The following is a 24459-nucleotide window of genomic DNA, read 5'->3' as shown; positions in this document are numbered from 1 at the left end:
AATCCACATCATAACAAGTGCATTTACTCATAAAATACAAAAGGAAAATGCATCTTATTACCATATGCAAAATCCAACCAATTCAAGGACTTCCGTGTACCACCCCACCATATCTTGGGTTGAACCAAATATTTATTTCATCCAATCACCCTCATGTCATATTCCAAGCATGAATGTGGAATCTCATGGGATAAAACAATACATAGACAACCAAGGGAATCCATATGTTAAACCACCTCCACCCTCACACTACCGCCACCTCAACTAAACCATTCTGAAATCACAAAACCAAACCAAGCTCAGATGCCTCAAAATTCCTTCACCACCCCTTGAGGAATTTTCCCATCTCCACCCACCTTTTGAGGGCTTCTCAAAAAAAACCATCTCCATCCCAAACCCCTAGGATTTTCCTGAGACCACCTCACCCAGATCCAAAAGCTTTTAGAAATCCAAAGCCCAACCAAATGAAAGAACTCCATCACACTGTCGCTATGCATAAATGGAAAGGCATGATTGATGTCGTTTCCACACCTAGAAAAACCCATGCCCATGACAACAAGAAAACCAAATACACACATTCATGTACCATGCATGCACGAACCAGGCCGGAAATCACACATGCAACTTGTTACTTGCATGGGTTCCTGTTGAAGCTGCTTGATCCAACTTTTCCGTGCTTGTCCTTTACTTTCCTTGTCCTTCCCTTGCTTTCCTTTTCTTACTTGCTTGATTTCTCCTCTTAATGCCCTTCTCTCTTTGAGATTAATTACAAAGCCAAACTGACAAGAAACTATGAACTGCTCCTTAGAAGCCTTTTTATCATTAAGACCTCTATTTTCTTCAATTTCCTTTATTTTTACTTTAATTTTCTCTCGTGCAAATGTGTGACCTTTCACCTCCCTTTTCTCCTATTTTCCTTTATTTCATAAATAAAATACCAATTAATGCCTCTTTCCTTTGTCGATACATTTTCCAATTTCCTTATCCATAATAAACAAAATGAACACCCATCGGGATATTTTTCCCAACATTCAGCTTGGAATATGTGTCCCATGACCTTGGTATTATTTTTCCTTTATTAACTTTATCACATGAACTCTTAACCCATATTTGTTACAAGCATACCTAGTAAAGGATGGAGTAGGTTGTTGTAGATGTCCCAATCCACTAATAAATGAGCCATATTATCACTCCAAATAATTTTGGGGCGCAACAAGTGGGATAGGTTGTGAGGTTTTCATCAAAGAGGTACCAGATAACATTCTAGATGAAGATGACAAGGGAGAAGTCCATGAACTAGTCGACGCACCAGAAAAGGTTCCAGATAATGACTGTTAGCCAGGTGGCACTGATGAACCACCATACAAATGGGTTTCTAGCAAAGTCACAAACATAGAAGTAGTTGAAACTTCGGTTGACTCACTCATGATAGAAGATATAGGTTGAGAAATCATCATTGACTCAGTCATGGTTAAACTTCCCAAAGGAGTTTATCGAGGGAAACTCAGAGGTGATTTGAAACGAGGCGTGCTATGTCAGGGAGCTTATATCGAAGTATGAAGAGTAAGAAAAGGATGACCTTGATAAATAGCCTCTCTTAAAAGGACAAGAGAGGAAGGTCAATACTCTTCTTCAGTAATTTCCTCAAAACTTAAAAGACGGGGTTGATGTTGTTCTCCATCTAGACTAAAATATACAGGTTGTGGTTGAGTCAAAGGCAGAGGAAGAGAAGAAGAAGGCCCTAGAGTGATAGGCTCAGTTAACTGAGGTTCCTTAGGTTGTATAACCTCAGGTTTCAATGTATCTGAATTTGGAAATTCGGGTTCAATCACCTCAGGTAGTGGAGTTTCAAGGGCTTCAGTTTCGACTGCGTCAAACTCTCTAACTGGTAAAGATGTAATTTTGGGGTCAGTACTTATGGGAAGCAATGATTGTGGTTGATTGATTTCAGATGTAGTTCCAGAAGGGGAAGCTCTTGAAGTACCAGTTTTGGTAGTTTGTGTATTTTTATTCTTACGACGACCAGGTGTTTCCTTTGGAGGTAAATGAGGAAATATTTTCATTCTACGCGAATGATAGGGTTGTTGAGGGTGTTATTCCACGATGGATTAATAAATTTTAGAAATTAAAATTACAAAACAAAACAAAGGTTTAACTATGTAGATAAATATTAGCAAGTCATTGTGAACTACATAATACCGTTTCTAGTACGTGCAGGTAATCTCCCCGAATGCTGTGTTCGGTGTATTACAGTGGATAAGGCATCCAACTCGGTTACCTATGGTAGGATAGCAATCTATAAGGGACTTCCAAAATATACCCAGAGGTACGTGGAAGCACAATTCGTGGTAGTCTTGTATAATGTCTTATACGATAGGAAGTATTTCGATATAATTTTCATATGTGGAGCACCATCTGATATACCCAACGATATGTGGAGAACAATATGATATGCTTACATACATGGAATATTGACTGCCTCCATAATGTAACACAAACAAGTAATGACAACTCCCATGTTTAAAGACGCCAGAACACATATCTAGCATAGACCTCTATGTGTGTCGTTTAATGTTATAAATGCTCCTTATATTGATTGAGTAAATTTTAGAAGTTGACCTTCAAGTTTCAATTTCAAGGCTCATGGTACGAGTTCACCTAAATTCCATATGATCCAAGTAATATGATAACGACAACTCTTTTATTTCCAATGAAGATCTATCTATGAGAGGGAAGGGGAAAAGAATAATGCAGTAATCAACGATGCAGCAAAAAAATTTCCTAAACAAATCTTTTAATGCAATTGCTCCAATTCAAATTCAAAACATTATATTGTAACACCCTCCTCCCACACTTACCCAAGCTAACTAGTCCACTGGGGTAAATATCTGACGAAGAGTTACTATAATCTGATTCAAGCCCCCAAGTACATTTAAGGAAGTGAATCGATAAACCAAAATGAAATTAACCTTCCTCAAGAGTTATAGGACCCCCAGAGGCTAACCAACCACTCCAGGTGCCCAACTCCTTAGTTAACTTGCATTTTAATTGAACTAGACCCCTAGTCGCTCCCATGACAAGCCCTCCATGCAATTGTAACCCTCCAGTCACTTCCACAACAAGACCTCCATGCGACTGCAGTCTTTTTTAGGCAATTCTATGGCAGCAACCCTGAATTCTAAACCACTTTTTCAGGGCTAGGACTCATGCCTCTACCAATAACTTGATGAAATCCTCAAAAATGATAGGTAACAAGAAGACAAGGCCTCTAATGCAAAACTTGAACAAGGACCTGACGATGATTGTAATTTCATCAAACACATCATGAACATGTAGTGTACAAGTCATAAAAACACATCTGAACATAGGGACCTCATACTTATCTGAGATTCATTAAGAAGATTTGATTCCCTCTACATTTGTTGCATTATCATCTATTAGGTCATTCATTCAATAAAATTTCATTCACTAATCAAAACATGATGAGAGTCATAACTCAAGACTGTCATAAAACCATACTTGTGACCGACATATAACCAAATAAATAACAATAATAGAACAACCATTAAAGACACATAATGACAAGTTTAAATACTCATGAAATACAATAGGAAAATATCTCTTATTAACATATGAAAATCCAACCAAGCCAGGGACTTACACGTACCACTTGACCATATATTGGGTTGAACCAAATCTTTCTTTCAGCGAATCACCCCTACACCATATTCTAAGCATGAATGTGTGATATCATCGAATAAACCAAGAAAACCAAAATAGGGCTTCCAGAGGCCAAACCACCTCAACCCTCAACTAGTGATTCCACCTCATGGTCGTACATCACTAACCATCACCAGATTAGTCACTACCCAAGTTGTCCAGGGCTCTAGAGTGTTTGTTCCAACCCAGTTTCTAGGACTAGTAACTCAACCCACAGTTGTCGTCGGGCTCTATAACATTCGTTCAACCAAGGCTTCCAAGACTAGTAACTCAACCCACCAATGGATTTAGAGTGTTTGTCCAACCAATGCTTCCAGGACGAGTAGCTCAACCCAAGTTTTTATAGGGCTTCTAGAGCATTTGTCCAACCAAGGCTTCTAGGACATGTAACTCAACCCAAGTTGTTACAAGGCTTCTAGAGCATTTGACCAACCAAAGCTCTAGGAATTATTAAATCAACCCATAGCCATAAGGAACATGAGCACCAACTAGAAAACAAAAGATAAACCCACAACACCATGGCTATCCAGGAAATGGAAAGGCTAGGCCAAACCACTGCCAATCCAGACAATCCTCCATGCCAATGACTAATCATAACAAAATAACCACATGCATATGTTCTGCATGTCAAATCTATAAAGGAAATCATACATGCAAATCGGTACCTATGAGCAAAACCTGTCGTAGTTGTTGATCCTATTGTCCTCTTGCACTTTCCTGCTCTTCCTTAGCCTTCTTTCTCCAAATCTAAGGTATGTCACAATGCTCCAAGGTTTCTCTAAGAAAACTCTGTGTGTCCAAGAGTATGAGAGAGAGAGATAATAGAATGAGAGTGCTAAATACTAAACTGCCAAAAGCTATGAACTGATAATCATAAGCCTTTTTTATCATTGAGGCCTCTATTTTCTTCATTTTCCACTATTTTTCCTTCATTTTCCTCCTCACATGCAACCTATGACCTTTCACCTTCCTTTTGTTAGAAAATTATATATTACAGAGCAGTGGAACGCATAAAATATTGTGGAAACACAAATACAAAAATGCATAAAACAAGAGAGACACATATATACGTGGTTCACCCAATTTGGGCTACGTCCTCAGAGAAATAACCATTACTTCCTTTTATATTGTCCAGCAAAATGAAGAGATACAACCTATAGTAGATCCGCTGTAATTTCCTCTTCGCTCACACACAACCTCCTCTCTCTCTCTCTCTCTCTCTCTCAGAATAATAATCCACAACTACAATACAATTCCCTCATACAAATTGAGGGTTGCCTTCTAGGGAAAAAAAAAAAAAAACCTTAAATTAACATAACTTCTACCATCAGATCATCCACCTAATGAACAACCCAGATTGACTACAAAATTAAAATATTTTACAAGGCAACTTTTCATCTATTTTTAGCTTCGAGGACCCGTTGGCCCCCGGACCCCCCAGCTGGGAGGATGGAACACCCCCCCCCCCCCCCCCCCCACGTGGAGGGGTGTACATTCTTCCTAGGGTATACATTTGGCTAAAACAAAGACCTATGAATCAAGAAGATAATCAGGCTATTATTTTCATAAATAAAATACTAATAAATGCCTCATGCCTTTTTAAAGCCTTTGTCATTGTCTTTGCCAATTTCCATGGCCATTAATTAATCACAAGTGGTCCCCATCACTATGGTTTTGCGCAACATTTAGCTTGGAATACGTGTCCCATGACCATGATTATTATTTCGCCTTTATTATCTTTATTACATGGATTTTTGACTCGGGGTTGTTACAAATCCCTCCCCCTTAGGTGAACACCATCCTCTATGTTCCATGATACCTACAACGAGAAAGACCATTGAAAACCAAACATACTACCCATGGAGCTTAATAAATTAGCTCGTTGTAGTATTTACAATGAACAATTTGTTGAAAAGAAAACCAACATGACAAATATAGCAACATGACCCATACATCTTATTGGAGCTTTATAACACAACTTGTTGCATTATTTACAATGAAACCCATATATAAATATGTACATATACCAAAACTAATTTTCCTCCACTGACAAACAATGAAGGATACATAGCCTGCATGTGATCAGCCATCTCCCATGTAGCTTCATTGGGCCCAAAGTGCCTCCACTACACTTTGATCTGCTTTATTGCTTAGTTCCGGAGCATGAGCATATTTCTCTGCAAAATGCACTGAGGTTCTAGCTGGAATTCTCCTTTTGGTTCTACCTTCAATATAGACCATTCAATCACATGATCAACATCTTTAACATACTTCTTAAGTAATGACACATGGAAAACATCATGGACTTTCATTGTCGGAGGCAGCGCAATCTGTAGGCCATTGGCCCAATCCTCTCAAGGATCTCGAAAGGCCCGCAATACTGAGGTGCTAGCTTCGCACATGACCCAGTCCTCAAGGATATCTTCTTAGGCTTGATGCGCGAATACACATGTTCCCCAACCTGAAACTCCTTAAATGCTTTGTGCTAATCTGCATAATTTTTCTACCTGTCCTATGTTTCCTTTAGATTCTTCTTGATAACCTGCATTTCATTTTCCATCTCTACCAACATGTTTGGTCCTATCAATACCCTTTTCACTGGATCACTCCAACTGATAGGAGTATTACAACTCCTCCCATAGAGTGCCTCAAAAGGACTCATCCTCAATGACTCCAGATAACCATTTTTGTATGCAAACTCAACTAGTGGAAGATACTCTTCTCACTTTTACTACTATTTCATCACATACATCCTAAACATATCCTCCACTATCATGTGACCCTCTCTGTATGCCCATCTGTCTGCCGGTGGTAAGTTGTGTTGAAGGTCAACTCTGTACCCAATCTTGCAAGTAACTCTTTCCGGACCTTGGAAGTGAACTTAGCATCTTTGTCTAACACATTCTTCTTTAGTACTCCACAGCACTACATCTTTGATGAATACCTCTGTTACAATATTAGTTGAATAAGTAGACTACACAGGAATGAAGTGTGCTACCTTTGTCAACATGTCGACCACAACCATAATAGAATAATGTTGTCTAAATGTCCTCAACAAACCTGTAATGAAATCCATGGATCTTACTTCCCATTTCCACTCTAGAATCGGAATCGGTTGTAGTAAACCACCTGGATGCTTACACTCTGCTTTTACGTGCTGACAATCCAAGCATCTATCCACAAACTTTTCCACTTCCTTCTTCAAATTCAACCAATAATAGAACTCCTTTAGGGTTGTCAATGTCTTTTGATGTCCTGGGTGACCTGAATATGGTTTAGCATGAAATTCCCTCAATATAAGCTTCTTGAGCTTACTGTTGTTCGACACATAGATCATGTCCCTAAATTTAACCAAATCATTCGCTTTGAGATAACAGTGCACATCCTAATCACCTATATCTTGTTGTAACATGTGCCTAAGATCCCTATACCTGTCATCTTGCTAACCTGCCTGCAAGATCTAATCATGTAGATTTGTCTTGTATGAACTCATAGTTGCAATGTGATTTACCTATACTTGTCTTCTGAGAGAAGTTGCAACCATGTTCTCTTTCCCTTTAATGTACCTAACCTCAAAGTCAAACTCACGAATCGTGGCCAACCATCCAGCTTGCCTGTCATTCAAATTCGGTTGGTCAAAAAAGTATCTCAATCCACTATAATCACTCATCAATACAAATATCCTGCCAGAAATATAGTGCCTCGACATCTTCAAAGCATGGAACATAGTTACCGATCAAACGGGAACTATTACCTCAAAATGGGTACTCTAGCCCAAAAACTCCAAAAAACATGAAAAGGCAACCCAAAAATGAAAATTGTTTATGCGAGAAAGATGTTTTTTTTAGGGTAAATTTTCAACATTTTTTTAAATGGAAGTAAAAACCATTTTTGTTTTGAAAAATGGATGAAAAAACACCCTTAAAAAAGTGTTTATTCTGGAATAACAAAAAAAACCGGGTTACAATTTTGACATTTTTTAGCGATGGAATTAAGGATAAAATATCCAAACCTGGAAAAACTGTAAAATTCCAACAACTCTTGGACATGATGTTAAAGATAAAATATCATATCTCAAATCCTAATAATTCCAACAATTTGCATCCATGTTGTTAAAGATAAAATATCTTGACTCTAAAAAACCCTGAAATTGTAATTATTTTCAACCATAGCATTAAAGATAAAATATCATGACTTAGAAAAATATTAAAATCTTGACAATTTTTCAACCATGCAATTAAAACCAAAGATTATGACTACAAAAAAATCTCAAGTTTTCAAAATATTTCAAGCATGACATTATGGAAAAAATTTATGACAAAAAACTTTAAAAATGAACACCCAAGAGTAATGTATTCTTTAAATGCTAAATATATAGCGATTTTAAAATCTTAGCTTCAGACAACTCGATACATTGCAACAAAAATTTAAAAATCAACCATCAAATTGACACGCATTATAGGTGAACACGACCCGTTGTAATGAAAACTTAAAACCATGAAATTGATACATTGTGGGGGCAGACTCGATTCATTATAACGAAACTTTTAAAATCAACTATCAAATTCCCATAATGGGATCGGGTTGCTAGATGAGCATTGACATGGACCCGTAAAAAAAATGTGTAAAGAAATAAAAATGAAAAATACAAAAGAAAACAAAAATTCAAATATTGAAAGAAAAAAAAATAATACAAAAGAAAACAAAAATTTCAATATTGATAAAAAAAACACACACACACAAAATAATAATTAAAAATAAATAAATATTGAAAAAACAATAATAATAAAAAACACACAAAAAAAATCAAATATTGAAAAAATACTATAAAAAGATACAAAAAATAATACAAAAGAAAAGAAAAAAATTCAAATATTAAAGAAAAGATATCAAACATTCAAAAAAAATATATGTTTTTTAAAAATAATAACAAAAAATAAAACATTAAAAAAATCACTTTAAAACATGACAAAAAAATCAATTATTAAAAAACAAAAAATAAATATAAAAATGTAAAAAAATAAATAAAATTAACTTATGAAAATTTAGACCCAAAAAAAAGACATAATTTAACAAAATAAAAATAAAAAATATTTAAAAAAATATATAACTAAAAAATAAAAATAAAAAATAAAAATAAAAAATAAAAACAAAACAAAACAAAAACAAAAATAAAAAATAAAAATAAAATAATTAAAAAAAATTGGCCACGGGCGAGGAAGCGGCTGTCGGGAATTAGCTTGCCATCCCCTGGGCGGGGTTGGCCGCGGGAGGGGAGGTGGGCTATGTGCAACAGCATCCCCGCTCGCAGTCGTGGTCAACCCCACCCATGGCCGGAATTTTTTTTTTAATTAATTTTTTTATTATTTTTTTCCTTTTTTTAATTATGTTTTTTGTTTTACTTTTTATTTAAAAAAATAAATAATATATATATATATATATATATATATATAGTTTTCAATTATTATTTTTTACTCTTTTTTTACCAATTTTTTTCTTTAAATGTTGGGTTTTTATTTGGTTTTTTTGTTTTTAATTTAAATATTTTTATTTTTATTATTTTTCAAAAGAAAAAATTCATTTTTTTGTTTTAATTTTTTTTATTTTAATTTTATAATTTTGATGATTTTTTTTTAGTTTTTTTATTTAACTTTTTTAATTTAATTTTTATTTTTATTTTGTTTAGGTTTTATTATTATTATTATTATTTATTTTTATTTTTTTAACAGAAACGGTTATGGGGTATTTATATTCCTCTTGGCCTGAATGTCGAAAATCTGATTACATTGAGGACGTCTGTGTCCTGGTGCATCTCACTTCTATGAATGAGATTGCCTCTGAATCTTGAAGACTTCTTCCTTGATATGGGGTCTATATTTTCGATTTCTGAAATTTTCCCCCACTTGGAGATACAAACAAATTTCTTTAAAAGCAAACAGTAAAACATGGCAGTAATCAGTTTATGGGATGGGATCCCATGATTCTTCTTCGTCTTTCTTCTTGACCCCGGCTGAGAGGAGGGCAACTTTGTTGGCTTCAATGTCCGCCTCTTTATTAAGAGTTCTCAACACATGGAAGTAATTTAGCTTCTGAAAATCTTTTCCAAGGCCCTTGATTCTAGATATCAGCCTTGCTAGCTTGAGGTCCAACGCTGGGGATTTGGATATCATTGCATTTATAATGATCTGAGAGTCACCGATTACATTAGCTTCATCAATATTTAAATCTTTGAGGATCTTGAGGCCTTGAAAGAGGGCCAGAGCCTCAGCTTGAATGCTGGATGAATGTCCAAGCCCCCAAGCGAAGGAATGGATTTTTTCCCCATATGGATTTACAATAACACCTCCTGCACCAGCTTTGCCTGGATTTCCCTTTGCTGCCCCATCAAAGAAGAGAGAATGCCTTGAATGCGATTTGAGCCAGTCTTGAAAGTCAGCTTCAGATTTTCTTATTTGCCAGTCTTTAAGAGGAAGGGCGTTTCTAACTGCTGGTTGGAATTGCAAGTCGAGGAGTGAACCCCAAGCAATGTCCTGTTGGCTGAGATTAGAGTCATCTTTAATATCAGTCAAGCACTCCTTTAGGTGGCATTTTATTTTGATTTCTAAGGCCTTGTTGTTCTGATTAGTGCTTTTGAAAATTCTTCTATTGCGTTCTAGCCAAATCTGCCAACAAATAATCTTTGGAAGGATGGCCCATGCTGATTTAATTACTTGATTTTTAGGAGATGGACCGGGGTATCTGACTGCCCAATTAGAAAAAAGCTCAGCAGTGGAACAAGGCAGCAGGAAGTTGGGATCCAAATTGTGAGTGAAGGAGAACCAGATTTGCTTGGAGAACTTGCATTCAAGAATTAAGTGAACAGTTGTTTCTGCATTTTCTTTGCACAGCGAGCATATGGATGGCTCGTGGAATCCTTTCCTTTGCAAGATGTCATACGTTAGAATTCGTCCATGACAGAGTAGCCAAGCAAAGAGGTTGATCTTGGGCCATGATGGGATGCGCCAAACTCCTTGCCAAGGTGTTGGGTCAGGGGGAACGTAAGGCCTCTCGTTTAGCTTGATATATCCCATGGAGACAGTGTATCCTCTGTCATTCGGTCCCCAGCCTTTTGAATCTTTTTTCCTCATTTGCATGGGTGCCAGGCCGTGGAGGTGATCTAGCAACGTGGACCATTCAATGCGCAGATGGGGCGGCACCTCAATGCGTTTCCAACCTGCCCATACCGAGTCACACCATAGAGAGATATCCCACAGCGTGCACAACCCTTCTCTGTCCATCCAGTAATGCAGCTCTCTAATGGAGGTTCTGTCTTCGATTGGGTCCATATTCATTATTTTGTCAGTCCAGATGTTGATCTTTCTACCATTTCCAGGGATCCAGTAGGAGTGCGCTTTGATTAAAGGGGCTGCTTTGACATACAGCTTGAGGAAAGGCGAGTTGGGCAATTGGATCACATTCTCTAAACAGCTTAAACGAGGTCCTCTGAAATATTTTTTCCATAGAGCCAATTGGGCCCAGCCAGGCTTGGGCGCAATGATCCTCCAGATAGTCTTTGCTGCCATAGCCACATTCTGCTGACATATATTTTTAAAGTTCAATCCACCTTCCCATAGTGGCTTGGAAATGGTTTCCCAGCTGATGAGAGGAATTTTCTTTTCGTTCTGTTTTCCGCCCTTCCAGAAGAACCTGCGCATGAACTCATCCATTTTATTTAGAATGGTTACCGAGGCAAGAAGACCAGCAAATTGGAATAGGGGGAGGCTGGAGAGCACGGATTTTATAAGGACAGACTTGCCAACAGCGTTGAGCCAGTAGTAGCCCCAGGTTTGGATCCTAGACTTGAATTTTTCAAGCTGAGGGAGCCAGTCTTTGATTGTAAGTCTCTTATGAAAAACAGGGAGGCCCAAATATTTGAAAGAGGTCCAGGAAGAGGAGGCTGCAAAGCCCAGACATCTAGATATAGCAGAGAGTATCCTGGGCGAGGTGTTCCAGCTGAAGATATGACATTTATTCTTGTTAACAGCGCTGCCCAAGCCTCACTGAAATCATCCAAAACAGCTTTAAACTTAGAGGCTGAGGAAAGGGTGGCATTGCCTAAAAGCAGTGTGTCATCCGCAAATAAGGCATGGTTTATGCTTTTGACCCCTCTTGCAATACACAGTCCATTAATTTCTTGATCTTGCATCTTTTTGTCTAACAGAAAGCTGAGAACAGAGGCTTGGATGACAAAAAGCAGAGGGGAAAGGGGACACCCCTGCCTAAGACCTCTCGAGGCTTTGAAAAAATCAGTGGCTCTTCCATTTACAAGAGGGGCAATCCAAGGCTCTGAGATGCATGCCCGGATCCATTTTATGAAATTTGCTCCAAAACCAAACTTGCACATGACTTTTAAAAGAAATCTATGATTTACTCGATCAAAGGCATTTGCTAAATTGAGTTTGATCACCATACCTTGTTCTTTTCGGAGAAGACTTGAATGTATTGCCTCTTGGACGAGAGTGAAATTGTCCACGATCTGCCTTCCCTGGATGAAGCCTCCTTGATTTTCCGGAATTATTCTAGGAAGAATAGGCTTCAGTCTATTTGCAATTACTTTGGTGATTAATTTGTACCCAGTGTTGCATAATGAGATCGGGCGGAATCTGCTGAAGTTGTTGGCGCCTTTTTCCTTTGGAATGAGGGCTAAGAAAGCGGAGTTTGTGCTGCCTCCTATTTTCTGAGTATTTTGAGACTTTTGTACCATTTTGAGGAGGTCCTTTTCAACAATCGGCCAACAAACTTGGAGGAACCTGGCGGAGAAGCCATCTGGCCCCGGGGCCTTGTCCGGATCCATGTCAAAGAGGGCCTTTTTAACTTCCTCTTTAGTGATTTTGGCCTCTATAATCCCATTCATACGAGGAGAGATTGCTGGAGGGATAATGTCTAGCAACTCTGGGTGTTGGAGCGAATCCTGATCATCACTGTACAAGTTTTGGAAATGAGAGAAGGTTGCTTTCTTAATGTCTGCAAATTCCTTGTGCGTGTCATTATCCTCCTTGATCTTAGAAATAGTGTTGAAGCATTTCCTGGCCTGGGCTTGCTTGTGAAAAAAACCCGTGTTCCTGTCCCCTGCTTTGAGCCAAAGGTTTCGAGATTTTAATCTCCAATATTCTTCTTCAGCTAAGCAGGCCTTATGGTAGCTCTGTTGCAGCTGAGTTTCTTGATCTAACATCTCCTCTGTGACTGTAGCGCTCTCCATATGAATTTGATGAGAGACAAGAGAGGCTTTGATGGCTTTCCTTTCTGTTACAAGGTTGGACAGGGTTTTGGCCCAGCGTTTCAGAACTCCTTTAACCCTTCTAAGCTTTTCCTCCCAGATGAAGAAAGGTGAACCTTTGACAGGCTGGCTCCAACAGTCCTTGACTGTTTGCATGAAAAGAGGCTCCTTGACCCAGAGGGGACTAAATTGAAAGGGGATAGGGCCCAGATCTAGATGGGCAAGGAACTCTAGTTTTACGGGCTTATGATCCGATATGCTGCTAGCAAGAATGTGCATTCTGGGTTCTAAACCAAGTAACAAGAAAGAGCTTTGAATGAAAAATCTATCTAGCCTGGCAGCAATATGGCCAGGACCTACTCTTTTGTTAGACCAAGAGAACTTACCAGATGAAGGCTTGATGTCCAGCAAGTCCCAATCCTGCAAAAGATCCTCCGCCCATTCCCTTGCCGGATCTCGGACTGCACTTCCTCCCCTTTTTTTAGTCGAGTGAAGAGTGAGGTTGAGGTCTCCAGCGATGATTATATTTTCCAGATTTGACAAGTCTTCCTGGTGTCTTATAGAGTCCCAACAATCCTTTTTCTCCCAGATATTAACCGGTGAATATACATTGAAGAGGCTGAAGGTTTCCTTTGTGTCCAGATTCTGCATTTTTAGCAGCAACCAGTGAGTGTTGCTCGCTTCAAAGATGACTGCATATTTATTGGAGTTCCATAGAGTACCAATCCCTCCCGAGGCACCCCTGGCAGAGATTTCTCTTGCTTCACTTTTAAACCATAGATTTTTGCTTGCTTGCAGGAAGACTTTGTCTTCCAGCTTGGTCTCCTAGACGAGAAGTATGTCTGGAGTTTCTGTTCTTATTAAGTTTCTTATGGCTTCTTCCTTAACTTTACTCCCCATACCTCTGCAATTCCAGGAGATAACCTTCATTATTTATGTTTCTGGTGGGCTCCCTTGGAGCCTTGGGGCTGATTGTTCAACATCTTGGGCTTTGAGGCTAGCAGTTTTTCCAGAGTTGGTTGGCTGCCCTGTAGCTTGTCTTTGTAGGACTGCTGCTCTCTTTTTTCCTTGTCTGTTTTACGTCCTCTTGTAGATCTTCTTACCGAGGTTTGGGACTCTCCTATTTCTCCTTCTTCTTCTGACTCATCAGTTTCCTGCTCTTCTTCCTCATCCTCTAAAGTCATTCCTTTGGGGTTTTCAGCTTCTTTGGGGGAAGCTGAGGGAGTACCTTTGCTTGGAGAGACTGGTTTTTGGGTCTCTATCTCCAGAGTGTCTTCTGTCAGCTGGCTTAGAGGATCAAATCTGTTTTCTTGTGCCTTTTTGGGAGGGGGACGCTGGACATTAGCCTGGAGATAGCCTTTGCCAGAGGGTCCACCCTGCTTCTGCCCTTTGTGGTTGGTTCTTGCTCGCTTGACTTGGTTCCAACCCTCTTCGTTCCCTTTCTCTGGCTCTGCATTGGTCGGACAGTTTCTGGCAAAATTCCCATAAACGTGACATTTCCTGCATTTGAATGGCAGTTGTTCATAATCTAAGATCTGCACATGAGACCAGCTGCCAACTTTGATTTTGATTGCCTCTGGTAGACCCACCTCTAGGTCTACCTCTACACAGATCCTGGCACAGTCGTACTGATCCTTGTTGTTTTCCCGATCTATGAATTTCCCGAGGGAGTTGCCAATGTGCTTCAAGGAGTCCCAGTTCTAGCAATGAACTGGCAAATTTGGGAGATGAACCCACACCGGGACAGCCTTGGGAACATCGACCGTCGGGTCAAAATCCGGAGTCCATTTGTTCAGGTAGAGGCCCTGAGGGCCCATGAAATACGGCCCATTTTGGAAGATCAGATCTTTGTCTTCTTTGGAGGTGAATTCGAAAAGGAAATACCCTCGCCCAAGAAAGTATGAGGTAACACTTTGCTTGATCAGAGGCGCCCAGTTCCTATTAACCCATTACTCAGTAGATTTCGGAGAGGGCCAAAGTCACGTGAATTGGCCAATGAGTCCACAATCAGCCAAAGACAAAGCTACTTGAATGGGGGTCTCCGGAGGCAGAGAAATCTCAGGAATTTCATCGAACTTCTTAATGAATTTTAAAGCATCATTCCTTTTCTTCGGGGGTAAGCCGACCAGAAGCTGGTTGAAAGCGTCAAAGGTAGGATCAGAGGGCAGATCCGTGTGTTGACCTTGCGTCTCCATGTGATCTGGCTTGATGTCGGCCGCCACAGGGGTAGCCACGCTGCAGGAGCCAAACCCTAGCCGAAGGAAATGCTTCAACTGCCGACCGTAGAGCAAAACCAGGCCTTTTGCGGGCAGGCCCACAGGGAGCAGATGCCGCACAGAGTGAGCACAGTCGCAAGCTTCAGAGCTCGCGAAGAGCGGATCTCGCAGATGGGCGGGAGCCGAGGCTCGCAGGATGCAGAGCAAATCTTCCCACTGAATAGGATGAAAAAAAATTATTATTATTATTATGATGTGGTTTTATTTTATTTTTTTTAGCTTAAAAAAATATTTATAGATGTGTTTTTTTTTTAGTTTTCAAATTTTTTCTTTAAATTATATGTTTTTTGGAAATATTTTCCTTTTTTATTTATTTTTTAATTTTTATTTTATTTTTTTACAATTTAATTTTGCAACCAAAGAACCCACAGTAATAACCATTTTTCATCAATGTTTCAAATCCCAACAGGGATCCATCATCAGGACATTCTTGAATGATAATAGTAGAAGAGCTTGAATGAGGGTATTAAATAGTTTTTAATAGCTTGAAGTGGGAAGATTAAATGAATATCAACTGTTTTAATCATTTTTATTTATTATTATCATATTTTTTTATTTTTTATTTTTTCAAAAGATTATAATAAAATACTTTTGATGGTTTACTCATTAATTATTTAAACAATCCTACTAAATGTTTTTAATTTATTATTAAGATTTTAATACAGTTAATAATAGATTCAATAGTAGATCCAAGTAATAATTAATCAAAATTATTATAATAAGTATTTCTTATTTGAATTAATATTCAATATCTATTAATAATAATATGTAAATATTTTAATTTATTATTATTATTATTAAAATAATATTTAGTGTATTAATATTATTAAATATTAAATATATTAATATTAATAATATTAATGTGAATGTATTAATAATGATTAATAATTAATAATCAATAAATAATAATATTAGGGTTAATGTATTAATAATAATTGATAATTAATGACTACTAATTAGTAATAATATTATTGTTAATGTATTAATAATAATCGATAGTTAATAATTAATAATAATCATAACCCTAATTATCAATTATCATTAATACATTAACCCTAATAATAATAAATAATAATATTAGGGTTAATGTATTAATAGTAAATGATAATAATAATTATAATAATATTAACCCTAATATTATTATTTATTAGTTATTAATTATTAATCATTATTAATACATTCATATTAATATTATTATTAAGTTTAATATTATTAATATTAATATATTTAATATTTAAATATTTAATATTTAATAATATTAATACACTAAATATTATTTTAATAATAATAATAATAATAAATTAAAATATTTACATATTATTATTAATAGATATTGAATATTAATTCAAATAAGAAATACTTATTATAATAATTTTGATTAATTATTATTTGGATCTACTATTGAATCTATTATTAACTGTATTAAAATCTTAATAATAAATTAAAAACATTTAGTAGGATTGTTTAAATAATTAATGAATAAACCATCAAAAGTATTTTATTATAATGCTACTAAAAACTATTTAATACCCTCATTCAAGCTCTTCTACTATCATCATTCAAGAATGTCCTGATGATGGATCCCTATTGGGATTTGAAACGTTGATGAAAAATGGTTATTACTGTGGGTTCTCTAATTACTAAATTAAAAGATATAAACCACAGATGTCTTAAATCCAGAATTTAATTTTGTTTTTTTTACATTTTTATGGGTGTTTTTTTATATATTATTTTATTATTTGAGTTTTCTTTGTCATGATTTTTTTTTAAAATTATGTTTTATTACCAACATGAAAATCACAAACATTTAAAAAAAATATCCACACTTAATACAATAGAAAATTTAAAATGTAAAAAAGAAGCCTTCTAAACAAAAAGAGTTTATGTTGCATCAACACTTTTCAAAATCAAGATGAAAATCACTAACATTTAAAAAAAGTGTTGATACTTGATACATAAAAAAATTTAAAGTGTCAAAAATAAACTCTTTAAAAAAATGTGTTGATTCCGCACCAACACTTTTCAAAATCAAGATGAAAATCATTAACGCTTTTAAGAAAATGTTCATACTTGATACATAAGAAAATTTACAATGCTAAAAATATGCTAAAAAAAAAGTGTATTCTGCATCACCACTTTTCAAAATCGAGTGATTTTTTGCTACATCAAAAAAAACGGGTACTAGTTCATTTTCTCATTTGAACGGCAACTATGCTATGGATGATCGCTGCGAACTCAGGATCATGTATAACATAATTATGCTCATGCTCATTTAGTTTCCTTTATTCATAGCACACTATATGTTCCGTATGAACTCAAAGTTGTAATATGAATTACTTGTACTCTTCTGCTAAGAGAATTTTCAACCATGTTCTCTTTCCGTTTAATGTACCTAACCTCAAAGTCAAACTCATTGATCGTGGCCAACCATCTAGCTTTCTTGGCATTCAGATGTGGTTGTTCAAATGAGTATCTCAATCCACTGTAATCATTCATCAATACAAACCTCCTACCAAGAATATAATGCCTCCACATATTCAAAGCATGGATGATCGCTACCAACTCAAGATCATGTGTAACATAATTTTTCTCGTGATCATTTAGTTTCCTTGATTCATAGCACACCACATGTCTTTCCTGCATCAAGACTCCACCAAGTCCTCTCTTGCAAGCATATGTACACACCATGAAATCTTTTTTCAAACCTGCGATCTTTAGAACTCGAGCATTTGTAAGTAACTACTTCAACTGCTCAAAACTTGTTGCACATTCTTTCGACCATTCAAATTTCTTAGCTTTCCTTTGCAATGATGTAATATGATAAGAAATCTGTGATAATTTCTTGATGAACCTCCTGTAATAACCTGCTAACCCCATAAATGAGCTTACCTTATCCACATTCCTAGGAGTTTCCCATTCCATAATGGCTTTTATCTTTTCTGGATCCATTGTTATGCCTTCCTTGGAGACAACATACCCCAAGTAATGTACCTCTGTCTGAAAGAAACTGCATTTGCTAAGCTTGACATACAATTGATGCTCTCTTAACAACCTCAATACTGTTGCTAAGCGTTCGACATGTTCTAAATCTTCATTCTTAGAATATATCAATATATCATCAATGAATGTAATAACAAACTTGTCCAAATAAGGACGCAACACATTATTCATCAAACACATAAAAGTAGTTGGAGCATTAGCCAAACCAAAAGGAACTACAACAAGCTCATAATACCCATACCTAGTCCGGAAAGCACTCTTATAGATGTCCTCTTCTTTAATGCATACCTATGGTATCCTGATCACAAATCAATCTTTGAGAACACCATTTCTCCCTTCAATTGGTCAAACAAGTCATCAATACTTAGCAATGGATACTTGTTCTTGATGGTTACCTTGTTCCACTGCCTATAATCAATACACAAACTAAGAGTACCATCCTTCTTCTCCACAAACAACACTAGTGCACCCCAAGGTGATACACATGGCCTAATGTATCCCTTGTCAAAAATTTCCTTCAACTGCAGCTTCAATTCCACTAACTCTAGTGTGTTCATCTTGTAAGGTGCCTTTGATGCTAGTGCTACCCCTAGTACCAACTCACTAGAAAAGTCCACTTCCCTGTGAGGCGGTAACTCTGGAATCTCTACGGGAAATGTATCTTGAAACTTTTGTAGAACTCAGTACATGTTCAAGACTTCTGTATCCTCAACATACTTACCTTTATCACTGGAAATATGTACTGCAAATAACACACACCCTTTCCTGCAACTATGCTTTTCTTGCATAGTTGTCACCATTCTAATTGATGTTACCTTATTCTTACCCTGCAAGATCATTTGTTCACAATTGTCATCCAAGCAGTCAATAGCCTTGTCATAACAATCCACCTTGGTCTTATGAAGATACAACCAATCCATACCCAACAACATACTGTATGATCCCAATGGAAGCACATTCAAATGTGCTAATGTAGGCATCCATTAAACTCAAATGCACAAGCTCTTACCCAGTAATGAACTCTCTTTTTAGTACCTGTAGCCAATTTCACTAACCAAGATTTTGCATGTACTTCTTTATTCAAAACACACTTATCCATTGAGTCTGTATTAACATAACTATAATTTGATCCAGGGTCAATCAAAATAGAAACAACTTAATCACAAAGCTTACCGTCCATCTCGATAATAGATGCATGGTTATCTGCCTGCCTATTATCTAATGTTGTATAGATTCAAAGAACGGTATGTCCAACATCCCCAACTATCTACGCCTCCTGAGAACTCTAGATCTGAGGTCTACCACCCTGATGTTGTGGACAATATCTTCTGCGATGATCTTTGCCACAAGTCCAACATTGTAAAGGGTTCCTGCCATCACCCTTGTTATGTTCCTCAAACTGAAATCCCTTCCCTCTATCAGATGCATTGAAATTTTTAGGCTGTGTTTCATTCTCTTTGTTACTTATGTCCTAAGGTCTTGTTCTCTTCTTATCCCATTTTCCTTTATTTTTATCATTACCTTTCCAATCTTGCTTAGTCTCAGATCTGTGCTTTGGTTGCTCGTAACAATGCTTTAGCTTTCTGATGGCTTCCTCCAATGATCTAGGCTCATCAAACTCGATTATGTCCTTGAATGCTACCGATAACCCAATGATGAATCTCTGAATCTTAGCTTTCTCCTCCTTCAAATAAGACATGTATCTCAACAACTCCAAGAATCTGTGTACTCCTCATCAATCATGGATACCATCTTTAGCTCATGGAATTATTTTGCCCTGTCATCATAGTATCTCTCTTATAGATACTTCTTCATTAAAAGACTCTCGAATTCACTCCAAGTCAACTCCTCTTCCCAAATTCCCCTGACATTCTTTACATCTTCCCACCAAATTTTTTTTGTACCTTTAAGGTTGAACGTAGCTATTATGGCCTTCATGTTATCTGATTAATCATGCAATTTGAAGAACTTATGTATCCCAAGCAACCACACTTCTGCATCTTGTGACTTCTACATTTCTCCATCAAATGTAGGTGGTTTTTCTTTCTTGAAATCTTCCGATAAATATCCCATCAATCCTCCTATAAGGATGATAATGATGATGACCATGGTACCTGTCTAAACTAGAACTAGAGTAAATCATGTGTCCATTGCCTCATCTATCAAGTGTATCCAGGAATTTTCCATCTCTGACAGTGTCATCTCTATCCGAACTATGCCCACCAAGAGACTTCCTACCATATGCTCCATTAGTTTTGTCCTCCTGTCCATGACTGATCCTAAGTGGTCCTTGTCTCTGCAAGTCTTACAAGCTCTGAAGGATAATTGCATTGACCTCTGCTTGTTTCTCATGTGCCCTAGCAAGTCTCTCTTGCGATTGAATGATTCGATCGTTATTTTCTTTACAACTCATTATTTATGCCTTCAAACTTCTCAAAGTGTCTACTAAGTGAGGGGAGTACTCATCACCATGTTGCTCATGTCATCTACATGGATAATCTCATGAAATATAATCCACCATTTTGGTAGTCATCTTTGATCTTCTTCTTCCTGCAAGCATATCATGTCAGCTAAACCAAAACATAAACATAACCAACATACCTCAATATAGTTTAGTGGAGGATATCTCGTCTACAAGATTAACCAGATTAGCACAGTACATGTATAAACATAACCATATCAGTATATAGATATTATCTCAATCATCATCCCAGCTACCATGCATGATGTTACAACTATAACACCAACTAGACACAATGCATACACAACAACATATAGATACTAACATGCGTAACCAATGCATATACAACCAACATGCATTCATGACAACACATCCCAACAACAACATCATCAACTTCTACATGGCAACACAATTGTAACAATGACCAATACCATGCATACATAACAAACACATAGACCACAAGCATAATGAACACATATGCAACCAACATTTATGCACTACAACCACATTATGCCCATCCAATCCAAGGGTTGAACCATGCTCTAATACCACATTGTGGTATCAAGTATCACCCAAAGAGAAAGGAATCCATACACCACCCAAAGGGAATGAAACTCGCTCTAATACCACTCTGTAATACCCTCCTCCCACACTTACCCAAGCTAACCGGTCCACCGAGGTAAATATGTGACGAAGAGTTACTATGATATGATTCAACTCCCCAAGTACAGTTAAGGAAGTGGAATCGACAAACCAAAACCAAACTGACCTTCCTCAGGGGCTAACCAACCACTCCATGTGCCCAACCCTTGAGCTAACTTTGCTTTTAACTGAATTAGACCCCTAGTCGCTCCCATGACAATCCCTCCATGTGACTATAACCCTCCATACGCTCCCACAACAAGGCCTCCATGCGACTGCAATATTTTTCAGGTAATTTTGTGCTAGTGACCCCGAATTCTTAGCCACTTTTTTGGGGATAGGACTCAGGCCTCTACCCAGAACTTGATGAAATTCTTAGAAATTATAGGTAACAAGAAGATAAGACCTCTAATGCAAAACTTGAATAAGGACCTGACCTGACTCATCCTAACCATGACAGGAATTTCGTCAAACACATCATGAACATGTAATGTACAGGTCATAAAAACACATCTAAACATAGGGACCTCATATTTATATGAGATTCGTCAAGAAGGTATGATGCCCTCTCACATTAGCTGCATTATCATTTATTAGGTCATCCATTCATTAACATTTCATTCACAAATCAAAACATGATGATAGCCATAACTCAAGACTGCCATAAAACCATACTTGTGACCAACATATAACCAAATAAATAACAATAATAGAATAGCCATTAAAGACACATAATAACAAGTATAAATACTCATGAAATACAAGAGGAAAAGAGATCTTATTAACATATGAAAATCCAACCAAGTCAGTGACTTCCACGTACCACTTGACCATATATTGGGCTAAACCAAATCTTTCTTTCAGCCAATCACCCCCGTGCCATATTCCAAGCATGAATGTAGGATCTCATGAAATAAACCAAGAAAACAAAACCAGGGCTTCCAGAGGCCAAACCACCTCAACCCTCAACCAGTGATCCCACCTCACGGTTTGACATCACTAACCATCACCAAATCGGTCTCTACCGAAGTTGTCCATGGCTAAAGATTGTTCGTTCCAACGCGGCTTCCAGGACTAGTAACTCAACCCACAATGGTCACCAGGCTCTAGAGCATTTGTCCAACCAGGTCTTCCAGGACTAGTAACTCAACCCACCAAGGGCTCTAGAGCATTTGTCCAACCAAGGCTTCCAGGGCAAGTAACTCAACCCAAGTTGTTACAGGGCTTCCAGAGCATTTGTCCAACCAAGGCTCCAGGAACTAATAACTCAACCCACATTCATAAGGAACATGAGCACCAACCAGAAAACAAAAGATGAAACCAACAACAACATGGTTATCCAGGAAACGGAAAGGCTAGGCAAAACCACTTTCAATCATCCAGGCAATTCTCCATGCTAATGACAGATCATAACCCAATAACCACATGCATATGCCCTGCATGTCAAATCTATCAAGGAAATCATACATGAAACTCAGTACCTATAAGAAAAACTCATTGTAGTTGTTGATTTCGTTGCCCTCTTGCGCTTTCATGCTCTTCCTTAGCCTTCTTGCTCCAAATCCAAGGTATGCCACACAGTTGCAAGAGTGCTCTAAGAAAACTCTAAGTGTCCAAGAGTAGGAGAGAGAAAGAATAGAATGAGAGTGCCAAAGACTAAACTGACAAAAGCTATGAATTGATCCTCATAAGCCTTTTTATCATTGAGGTCTCTATTTTCTTCATTTTTCATTATTTTTCCTTCATTTTCCTCCTCACATGCAACCTATGACCTTTCACCTTCCTTTTCTCCTATTTTCCATTATTTTCATAAATAAAATGCCAATAAATTCCTCATGCCTTTTTAAAGCCTTTGTCATTTCCTTTACTAATTTCCATAGCCATTAATTAATCACAAGTGATCCCCGTCACTATGTTTTTGCCCAACATTCAACTTGGAATACATGTCCCATGACCTTGGTTATTATTTTGTCTTTATTAACTTTATTAACTTTAACCCGGGGTTGTTACATATATGTAATGCAAATAATGAGAAAAAATCTTTTCTTTTCTTTTAATTTTCAAATGTGTTGAAAACTAATTTGTAGCTAGATCATTGATGAAGTAAATCACATAGTACGAGATTGTAATATAAGAATTTCTTCAAGTAATTAACTACTAAGCTAAATGTTTACATAAACCTAATTGATAAGGAGAAACAAAAATCAAAGAAACTCTCATCAAAGGCTAACAAAATCGAATGTAAACACTATGATGGCTTTACAGAGACACAAACAATTTCAGGCACTCAAGAAAATCTTTTGGAACAAAGCATAATGGAGAGAAAGGCAAAGAAATGCAAATTGTTGCATTCTACAGGACCATCACATGTGCAGAGTGGGCACCAATGAGAACCATCACACTTCTAGAGAGGGGAGACTGCGTTGGGTTGGTATGCCCCAGAACAGAGAGTGCGTTGGTGCTAATTTGGTCAAAACATGACACAAAAAACCCTATCAAGCTCAAAATTGTGTTTTCTTAAGGTGAATTGTGTAACAACCCTAGTCAAAATTCCATGTAAATAAAGTTAATAAAGGAAAAATAATAACCAAGGTCATGGGACACGTATTCCAAGTTGATTGTTGGGAAAAATATCCCAGTGTAGGTGTTCATTTGGTTTATTATGGCTAAACAAAATTGGCACAGCGAAAGGCAAAGGCTTTGGAAAGGTATGAGGCATTAATTGGCATTTTATTTAAAATAGAGTCAATTAGGAGAAAAGGAAGGTGAAAGGTCATAGGTTGCATGTGAGGAGGAAAATGAAGGAAAATAATGGAAAATTGAAGAAAATAGATGCCTCATTAATAAAAAGGATTCAAGGGATCAGTTGGTACCTTTTATCAATTCAGATTTGGAGCTTTCTCTCTACTCTCTCTATCTCTCACTATTGGATACTTTAAGCATTCTTGGAGCACTCTAGCATTGGATCAAGGAAAGCAAAGGACGAACCAAGAAGGCAAAGGAAATAAAGGATCAAGCAAGGAAGAGAAACATCTAGAAGCTATAGCAGGATTATTTACAAGTATCGATTTTCATGTGTGATTTCCTTGCTAGTTTTGGCATGC

This window comes from Pinus tabuliformis, chromosome 3_2 (genome assembly GCF_031772625.1).
Source record: "Pinus tabuliformis cultivar Carrire ecotype Pingquan chromosome 3_2, CPIR1, whole genome shotgun sequence".
NCBI lineage: Eukaryota > Viridiplantae > Streptophyta > Pinopsida > Pinales > Pinaceae > Pinus > Pinus tabuliformis.
The sequence above is the reverse complement of the archived record's forward strand: the minus strand, read 5'-3'. Positions refer to the sequence as shown.